Source organism: Leptidea sinapis, chromosome Z (genome assembly GCF_905404315.1).
Source record: "Leptidea sinapis chromosome Z, ilLepSina1.1, whole genome shotgun sequence".
Taxonomy (NCBI): domain Eukaryota; kingdom Metazoa; phylum Arthropoda; class Insecta; order Lepidoptera; family Pieridae; genus Leptidea; species Leptidea sinapis.
The window spans coordinates 24,648,388-24,659,675 of NC_066312.1; the positions used below are offsets into that span (position 1 = coordinate 24,648,388).

Here is an 11,288-nt window from a genome sequence, read left to right on the forward strand (position 1 = left end):
TATCTTGTTATAGATTTCACCCATTTGTACACCTTTAAGGCTTCAATAACTTATATTGATATGTTATTTCGGCGCTACTTAAAAAAAATATGACTAAGAAAAGAAATTCAAATCTGGTAGAACACTCATGAATAGTATATACGAAAATCAAAATCTTGTTAAAGTAAGTTATAAGTTTTATTATATCTTTTGAAAATAGTATCCATTCACGTCAATACATCGGCGTATACAATGTAACCACAATAAAAAGCACGTTAGGGGTCTCTACGAAGGCCTATTGAACGCAGCCACAGCTGCATCGGCGTTCATAAAACGTTTTCCTCTAATTTTTCAATTTTCTTGTTTTTTTTGGGAATGTATAAAATTTTTAAGGCGATATACGGCGAGTGAGCCAGTAATTCCACGTGTGACGTCGCCAAAAAGGCGATTGGTCGAAGTGCGACGAGGCGTTATAGTGGTGAAGAAGGATCATACTGCGAGGTCGTATATCCTGAACCTTTTGCAATACAAATGGCAAGCAATAGGGTATATCCAAATAACTTATATTTAATTATTATTTTTTTAATCTTGATAAATTTTACTATTGATTATATCTATCGGCGCAAAATACTACAACACGAATTGAAAACACGTGCACGTGCACCGAGCCTCATAAATACGGCCGCATTTCAAAACACGTGGATTAGCACGTGCGCCGGGTCCTATAAATACAGCCGCACGGTCGACACTTGAGTCAGTCGTGCTCGGGCTGTCGTACGGTACGGACCTCTCTGGGATGTCGTAACGCTTCCCGTTGAATAAACGAAAGTAATAAAATACCTACTCGTGTAGTTTTCTTTAGAAGAACCAATGGGTGATCTTCAGCAAGATAGCAATTGTGTTGTCAACAGTAATGACGTCACACCTTTTAAAAACAATACAGAGGTTCTTTCCTCGTCATATCTTAAATAGTTTTTTATTATTAAATTTTTGCTGAATAATGAAGACAAATTAAACAATAAATACGCGCGAACTATAAAAAATAGAAAGGCAATGCTATTGGTAGAAGTGCAGTGTGACATCAAAGTCTAGTGTAAATCGTAAATCCTACTACTCCACACTTGAATGTCTAAGTGATCGGACAGCCTGGGACTATATTATGATTATTTGATTATAATACCAATGACAGTACAATATTGTAAATTTTATTAAAAAGAGCGCAATAATAGAATGCTGGTAGAGTTTCTTGCACGCTTCTTCTCTCTCAGAGCGCCATTTGTTTCCAAAGCGGTAGTAGTATCCAATATATTAGAAATGACATCAAATAGAATCCTAAAGGAATAAATTTTGGGAAAATAAATGCCTTTTAAGCAGAATTTCTGGTATGGTGGCTAGATATTATTTTCGGTGATTAGTGATATTTTAATATATTATATAATAAATAAAAAATATATAAATATAATACGAAAATATGACATCCACGACAATATTTATTTTATTAAATAAATGATTATTTTTTAATTATGGAATATGAGGACAAACGAGCGTACGGGTCACCAGGTGCTAAGTGCAACACCAGACGAATCACAGGAGCGTTGCCGGCCTTTAAGGAAGGTATACGCGCTTTTTTAAATTATTGTTATAATTATATACTATTTTTATATTTATATTTCGATACAAAAATTAAATAAATACTTACCTCATTTTCGAAATTTTTAAGAAGTTGGTTTGTAAGAGCGGCTTTAGTATACATAGTGATCTATTGTAGTATTTAAGTAACTATCTACAAATAGTAACTCGGTTACCTCGGCTACGCATCATGGTTAAATTATTAGAAAAAAAGATACCTTAGGATATCACACTTACAGATAAAAAGACAAAATATGTTGCTACCAAGAATCTCGAAGATTTTAATATAAAACATTTGCCATACGAGTATTAACATTTGAATGTAGAATTTTTTAAGTTTAACAAATTGTATCTCTGAATTATGTTACATAAAGCAAAGATATTAAGACATGTTTTCATAAAACAGTAAATCAAAACTAATTTCCCGTACCGGGAATCGAACCCGAGCCTCCTGGGTGAAAGCCAGGTATCCTAGCCACTAGACCATACGGGAGTTGAGATATCAGTTGGAATTGCTGTATATTTTATTAATAAATAATGATAAAGTTTATTATCAATCATTTTATTTGACTTCCACTTTTGTGGTAGGGATTTTTTATTAATATTTATCGATACCTACATAGCACAATAAAATCTTAGCATCACTATCAGTTATGTTTATACATTATAATGTATTAATATCCGGAAATAAACAATTTATACACGTTCTACTTCTATAAGCGAGGCCAATAAAATATCTTAACATTTAAGAATTTTGTCTGTTTGACATTAATTTATATTTGGTTTGAGATGTTAATCTTGTTTTAGTATAGCGAATACTTAATAATATCAAACAATTGTAACAGAAGTTAAAATTTAGACTAAGGCGGTATCCAGTATTTTAAGTTTGCATGCCTTATGATAAGAAATTAATAATTATTAGCCAACAATACCATGTTAAAAGTCCTGAAAATAAAGATGATTTGCTTTGGTTTTTGTTTCAATAGTTGAACCTCACTAACAAATATTATAATTGAAATAATAGACGAAATATATGACGACCGATATAGCCGAATGGTTAGTGACCCTGACTACTAAGCCAGAGGTCCCGGGTTCGAATCCCGGTAGGTGCAATCATTTATATAATGAATGTGGATGTTTGTTTCCAAGTCATGGATGCCCGTGGGGCCCAGAGGCGCGGAGAATGTTCAAAATACAATCTTCGCGCCTCAATAAGGCTACTGGAAGCCCAAGCTCTGGCAGCTATTTCGGTCAACGGATCAGCCTTGCTATCCAACGCGGTAATGCTGCCAGTATTCTTGGTACGCTTCCACGTAATGATAGTTTTAATTTTATGTAGTCGTAGAATTGTAAATATAGTTATAAGATTTGTTTCAATATTATATTATATATTATTATATTATATAAATCTTCGCGAACAACGGTGCGGGCTCTAGCTAGTTATAAATAAATACAAAAGGATGAAAATAATAGTATACACATTTTGAATGCTAATAATTATGTTGGTAAGACTTTAGGTAGGTAGGTACATACATACAAGTGAAGCCAATTTATATTGGAAGCCTATTAAAAGAGATTAATTGAAAAGCCGATGATGAAACGATTGCCAATAACTATCAGTTCGCGCGACGAAATTAAAATCTCAATTTCAATATTGTGAAGCTACGGATCACTCTTGCAGCAAGCAATTTCGGAAATAACGACAGTAGTGGGTCAATCAAATGAGAATATTAATTAAAACGATTTCGGTCACATGGACTTTCAACGAGACTTTTGGCTTTTAATTGCAGTGATGACATTAAGTTATAATATGATAGCCAATCAGCGTGTGTTGTGATTTACGACGGTGAATTAAGTATTGAAAGGTTTAAAATTGGTGAAGTGAGAGTATTTTTCGTACTCCGTGGCTGGTTCCGATGGTTACGTTCTATAAAAGATATATTGAAGTAAGCATACCTTTTTAAGCTATTGCATAGCTTCTATCGCGGGCCTTGAGCGTGGGGACCGAATCCAGAAATTCCGTAACGAAAATTACCTAACACTTACTTACTAGATGTATATAATAATAATAATAATAAATCATTTATTTCAGGCATTTTACCCATAAATCTACTGTCTGTAATAAAATCTTGCAAGTTAAATTTTACTCACTTCCCGTTTGCTTTTTTTTAAATTAATTTTATTAAAAAAAATACTGCATAAATAAAATAAATAAATAATTATAATTGCATAAGTTGATAAAAAATGCTATGCAATAGCTTCACCGCGGCAGTCCCCGAGTGCCACACGTCTTTTTTTGTTAGAGGAGGACCACCTAATCTGATGTGATCGCTGCCCTATACATTCTCTCGCAACACCAGAACAGAGTAATCGCAGATACGTTGCCAGTCCTTTTGAAAGGTGTACGCGCTTATTTTGAAGGCACCCACATCGTATCGTCCTGGAAACACAGGATAAGAAAGAATATTCCACACCTTGATTGAGCGTGGCAGAAAGTTCCTTGAAAACCGCACTGTAGAAACGCGAGACATCCAGATGGTGGGTTTTGTGGGTGAATTTTGACGATAGGAATGAGGTCAGACAGTTCTTCAGAAGGCTCCCTTTTGTTAGTCGTTTATAATTTAGCTGTCATTTTGACGATGGCCTTTATACGGGCAATTAATTTATTCAATCGCAATGCTGAAATTGACAATTAGTAGTGCATGATATTTTAATCGATGTCCTGCTATTGGCATTTCAATAACCAATCTACGGAACATAGTAAAAAATCTGGATTCTAAAATAATCGCAAGTAGCTGGCCTGTACTCGGCGAAAGCAATTTTTCTATCAAATTTTAAGTCTAAGATCACAAAATTTTCCATTCCTTGGGTGAAGAAAGAAAGTAACAAATAAGTGCTGTACAACTGATAATAATTACTTTATTGATGATCAGGCTGTAATGAAATTGCCATCGAGATTGATTTATCTGGACGAGTATTACTTAGCAGTGGCAGAAAATATTATATGTATCTTCGCCAACCGTGAAATCATGTCGTTGTGTATACGCTCGGATTCTTTAATTCTTTACCGTCTGCGACACTGTTCATTCCGTGGTGTTATGGTATTTTCATACTGTGGGGTATAATATTAAAAAAAGTGTGTGTGTACTTATGTATGCACACAAGAAGTTAAACTTCGTTCGCCTTACGAAGCAAACATCATTAAAATGATTTATTCCTCTTTTTTTATGGAATAGGAGGACAAACGAGCGTACGGGTCACCTGTTGTTAAGTGATCACCGCCGCCCACAATCTCTTGCAACACCAGAGGAATCACAGGAGCGTTGCCGGCCTTTAAGGAAGTATTTAAGGAAGTGTACGCGCTTTTTTTGAAGGTACCCATGTCGTATCGTCCCTGAAACACCGCACAAGGAAGCTCATTCCACAGCTTCGAAGTACGTGGAAGAAAGCTCCTTGAAGACCGCACTGTTGAGGACCGCTACACATCCAGATGGTGAGGATGATATACTAACTTGTGGTGTGTCGTGCGAAGGTGGAATTCGGCCGCAGGAATCAGGTTAAATAGCTCTTCGGAACACTCCCCGTGATAAATGCGGTAGAAGACACACAATGAAGCGACTTCTCTACGGAACGCCAAGTGATCCAGCCGTTCACAGAGCACTGGGTCCTCGTGCTATTCTACGTTTTTAGAAAGAACAATTTTGTAAAAATCTTGCAAAGATGGCTTTGACAATTAATTATTAAATAATGAATTCGGCTGTATGTACTTGAACCCTTTGCCTGTCCTAATAATGGACGAAGAAACCACAAAAAAAATAACCAATGACGCAAAGGTCATAAAATTTGAGGAACCAAGTTCATCCTGTTACTTTTACTCATTTTTTCATAACGCGCCTAAATAAGTATAACTTCAATATTTCTGATTTTTCTTATTGGCGAGCATTTTTATATATATAACTAGTTGACCGGACAGACGTTGTTCTGTGCATAGTATAAAAACACTTTTTTTTTCTGTATTTGTCAATAATACTTCGTAACACCAAGAATAAGTTGTAAATTATGATCCCTGTCAACGACATATAGAACATCATTTTTCCCTGTTCTTAACTGTAATGAAATTGTTTCACAGCATAACTGTCAAACCGTGCGTCAATAAATTCTCTCATAGAAAATATGTATGTAAATAGATAACTATGAGTCTCAAATCAAAATAAAACTATTCTATCTCTCAAGTCGGACTTAACTGCACTTGGTGAAGTAAATAAACCATTAAAATCCGTTCATTAGTTTTCCTAAACTAATGAACGGATTTTGTTTGACTCCTGTCCATCGCGGACAATCCACGTGTCACGTAATTTATATATTGAGATAATATATATATATAAGACGTGCAAGTGGTGAGGTAGCCACCCATGGATATGAAATGCGTTGCAGCCTTTAAGTTGGGAATATGGTCTACACTTACCCCCTTATTCATAATAGTCTGCTAACTTAAAGCTTTGCTAATTCTCACTCTGTCTTCTTCTATTGACCTAAGTCAGAATGAGAAAAAACACTTCTTAGCGGCTGTTTTAAGTTAGCGGACCATTATGAATAAGGAGGTTAGAATATACCTAATTAGTATTGGTATGGTACGATAGATCTTGAAGAGATCCGATGATAAAAATATAAAGGAAAACCGATAGTTTAAAGGAAAATAATGTGACGCTAGATAATAAGTTGGGGAGTTTCTTACTTCAGTGGGTGGAATAATTTAAAATCCTCTCTCGTCACATTGATAGTTCAGGTGTCGAGTGGTAAAATTAAGACTTAGTTTTTAATATCCCCCGATCTTGTCATCAATTAACTATGTTAATAATATATTGTATATCTTATATTAATTATGTTTCTTATAATTTTTTGGATTAACTTCAATTACTGAAGAAAATTAAAAAACGTTTTATAATGTTAACAATTAAGGGGTCATCAAAATGTAAAAAAAAATATTACCAATTAATGTAGCATAAAATATGTCATATATTTTTGTCACTTTTATACGTCAGCCTTGTATAAAATATAGTAAAATCACTTTTGTGTATATGATAATTTTTTTACAATACCACTGATCCGTAAAGTTCGGTTTATTTTAATGGAAATAAGGGACGAGGCGAGCACCTCATTCAGTTGATGATAATTGATACGCCCTGCTCATTATAATGTAGTGCCGGGTTAGAATTAGGATTGGGATAGGATTCTTGAAAAACACAAAAATTCTGAGCGGCAATATGCACCTTGAGACATAAGATATTAAGTCTCATTTGCCCAGTAATTTCACTAGCTACCGCGCCTTTCACAATAATGCTTACACATTACTGCTTTACGGCAGAAATATCCGCCGTTGTGGTACCCAACTTTGTTCAGAAGAATCGCCAATAAACTAAATAATTGCACTATTAAAAACATATTAATCAAATATAAGAAAGCAATACAATAAAAGTAAAATCTATTGATTTTTCTTGTATTACAAGTAAAATGTATAGATATATTTATCTACTTATCAAAAAATAACAATATTTATGATGATTTATGTCACGGTGATAGCAGATATTGAACATCCAAATTTATTCAACATTTTGGTGAGAGTGCGACGTATAAGTTGCCCTCTTTCAGGGACGTTTCGAGACAGAGGGTTAGCACCCTCCGGTGAATCACTCCCAGCTGTCAGACGTAGGGAGACACGCGATGCACAATACTATCTTACGTGACTAATCTAATTTCGTATGTTTTGAGGGACTTGAACTCTTATTCTTCGTATATAGGGATATGTCACGTTATTTAGTTTCTATATCAGTCACAAATATTTCAGCTGCGTTCCCAATTCGGTGGAGCAATTGGTCTGTAGTGGGTGATTTAAAAGCTAGAGCATAGGGGTGGCATTTAGGGTACATGTGGTTTCTTTGAATAGGTCAAATGTCAAGAATTAATCAATAACAACTTATGTTCGAGTGGACCGATCGCTGGTCCATTTGTTATGCTGTTAAACAAGCAGTGCTTGTGTTTACAGGATAATCCTAACCTGCTTTTGTTGTATAATTTAAAACTATATTTTCTTTTAATAAATTACAATATGTGTGAATTGATGGATTCAGTATCTACTGTACCCAGTAGCACTTAAGCACTTTTTTATAATTGACTTAATGCCTGTAATGCGCAAGATTGATAAATGCTTATCCTGAAAGTCCACGTTTCGATTCATATCAATTTGATATATTTATAGCTCTTATGCTAGGTCGCATAATATGACTAGAAAGACTATCCGAAGATTTTGAAACAAAATTGTTTGAAAATTATAGCCCGTAAACTAGCGTAATATTGCGGGTAAAAGTATTTCATTATAGTCTAGTACCGCCAGAAGCATTCAGCCGCGTAATGAATGCAAATTCCCAGAAGCAATTTGGTATTTTACGGGAAGAAAATATGGCGCCAAATTAATATTAAATGTTAGTATTTACTCGAACATTTCTGAGAAACATTGGATATTCGACAGTGAACATTTGTAATTTCACTATTTTATGGAAGAAGAGAATTAACGACTAAGAGTAGGAAGTGATTACTTTTTTATATATACACATCATAATATGTTTTTGTTTCTTATTGTTATTAGCAGTAAAGATTACTTTGCATGTTTCGTATTAGATATTGTTTATTCTGCTACAATTTCAATTTGATCCAATAAATAGATAATACTATTATCACAGAGAAGGGATGTGTATTTTCTTTCAATAAATAATCAAATATAAATAAGTCTCAACATGGAATCGCGTCTCAATAAAAGTTTTAGAATGTTGTGTGGCATTGATTGAAACTCCTTTAAACTTACTCTTCGTAAATCTAAAGAAACTTTGACTACGGTAGAACAGAGCAGGCTTTAGAGCTAATAAGCTAAGTACTTAATTATAATGTTATTAAAGTTATTCTGCATTAACGTGAATATTTCTTTAAATTTTCACAAATAGAGAAGGCAATCCCGAAAATTGATAACTAAATCTTGAGATATAGTATAGTGTTGAAGCTACATGTTATCTATTATATATATCAAAAGGAAGAAGGAAATTGTTACGTTGAGTGAGATCTGCAAATAAGTGTCCTGTGAAGCAATCCCACTATGAGGAATTATACACAATATAATTTCACTTTAATATAATTTCACTTTAAGCTATCTTTTGAAAGAACATACGACGTTTGTGAATGTTTCAATCGTCAGCTTGCAGATCTATCATAGTTTAGTTAGTTATATTCTAGCTTATATAAAAGCTAGCTTTTCAGACGCTGTTCTTTCAATAGAAAAAAAAAGCAAGTATTCGGGAATACTGTGGCTTCAAGCCACAGGAAATGATAAGAACCGGCGATCTTGACCAGATCGTCGGTCCATCTTGTGGGGGGCCTACCAACACTGCGTCTACCGGTACGTGGTCGTTATTCAAGAAATTTACTGTCCAAACGGCCATCTGTCCGTCGAACTATGTGCCCACTAGATCTATATAAGATACACAAATCCACCAAACATTATTTTGTTATACGTCAAAGGGTTTAGACAGCGTTTTCGATGAAATCTCCTATGACAAATTTTTTTCGACACCTTAAATAAATGTCGTTTATGTATACAGAAATGTATTCAAAAACTTAACAATTTAAAATTAAAACCTTCCTCAAGAACCACGCTATCCATTGGTGGCTACGGCATGAGAAGGAGTACAGTAGTTTTTGAGTTTATTGCGAACTGACAGACAGACGCGGCGAAGGACTTTGTTTTATAATTTGAAGTGATATTACAGTTAAGTAATTATTATAGTGTGTCACAGTAGATCGTCAAATAGCAATATAAAAAAGTCGCGTATAAAAAAATATAACACAGTAAAGGGGGAACATATCTGAATGAGACGTCGCGTCGCTTCATCGCAAAACACCTGATTCCTACCACCGAATACTGCCTTCATGACATGCCACTAATTAGAATAGCATCTCCACTATCTGGATGTGTGGCGTACCTCCACAGTGCGGTTTTCAAGGAACTTTCTCCCACGTACAATCATGGAGATGAATTTTCTACCTTGTTTTCATTACGATACAGCATGAATACCTTCAAAAGCGCGTACACCTTTGAGTTTTAGACACAGTGCTCACAAGTCATTTGGTATGCGGAAAGACTTTGCACGTTTGTTGGACTAGTTAGGAGGCAGACATACTAAAAGTCCTCTTATCGAAACTCTAGGTAGGAGAGCCACAATTGCGACCCCAATCATTCGTTATCTCAACTATCGAGACTGCCGAGATGCTAAAAAGAGAAATTAATACATCAGTAATATTAATTTCAGGGTTACAACCTAAACCCCGTGGTGTGAAGACGAGGAAAAATCTACTTCTTGTCACGATGTCAGTCAGTAATGAAAAAAACACTTGACTTATTTTATGAATAAAGAATGGAAAATGTAGAAAGATATTATACTACACATAATAATACGCTCAAATAATAATATCAACTTATGTACGTATTACCAGGGCCGTGTCCGTGATAAAGACGCGCCCTGGTTTTATGACATTATTATAGTTTCAATCAACAAGCTAGATACTCGATACTTGTATAAAGAAAGATTTGTCGTCTTTTCATTAACCACAAACGGCTGTTTGCTCGTTCTCTTGTTTACCTGTGCACGTACACTTAACGAATGTACATGGGAGTGCATTAATGTAGAATAGAACTCTCTTATTCAATACCTTGCAATCGCCACAGTGCGATGGCCAGACGTCAATTAGACTAAGCGAGATCTTAGTCTGAGCACTGTGTCCCGCAAGGCACATTCATTCGAAAGGGACAGTCAACACTCATAAGCCCTTTACAAAGATTGTGAATGGTTCCACTGACAAAATATATTTTCTTTGTATCATTTACTTAGACAAATTAAATATGATCTTTTCAGGATAATAATATATATAGGATAAAATGATAGCAGCGTTCGCAAGTAACTTTGACGGCGTACAGTCACTGTGTGAAATCATTCACCTGATGGTAATTGATACACCCTGCCCATTACAATGTAGTTAGGTCAGGAAAATCCCAAAAATTCTGAAAGGTAGGGCCTTTCAGAATTTAGGGGGTTTTCCAATTGCGCTCGTCACCTTGACACATAAGATGTTAAGTCTCATTAGCTACAGCACCCTTCAGACTGAAACACAATACTGTTTACACATTACTGCTTCACGGCAGAAATTGGCGCCGTTGTGGTACCCATAATCAAGCCGCCATCCTGAGGAAAGGATCATCCCACTGGTAAGAGTATATCCAAATTCAAAGGTCATCAAGATGTCCATCGGAGGCTGCTTTTACTTTCAATGAGGTAAGCTAATTGCCCGTTTGTTAATTCATTAAAAAAACAATTTAAAGTATGATCTATTATGTTCACAGCTAGCAAACCATAGTTTGTTATGGTATGGGAAAAAATGTATTGAAAAGTAAATCTAAAAATCTATGAAACTTTATGCATCGAAAGCTTATAGTCGCATCCCGCTACGTTCAGAAGGTGTTGCGTGATTCTCCCTCAAGAGAAGTTTCATTTTATATTCAACCAGCTTCTACCCGTCACTAACTCCGTGTAAAATAGTTTGTATCGCGCTACCTGAGAAATGCTTTAAAACTTCTATAA

The 11,288-nt window shown here is 35.0% G+C and overlaps 1 non-coding gene across 1 annotated transcript; it reads right to left on the reverse strand.

The window, feature by feature from the left end:
* Positions 1 to 2,029: 2,029 nt before the first annotated feature.
* Trnae-uuc (transfer RNA glutamic acid (anticodon UUC)) lies at positions 2,030 to 2,101 on the reverse strand. The gene has a single exon. It is a non-coding gene; the product is annotated as a tRNA-Glu (tRNA).
* Between the last annotated feature and the right edge of the window lie 9,187 nt (positions 2,102 to 11,288).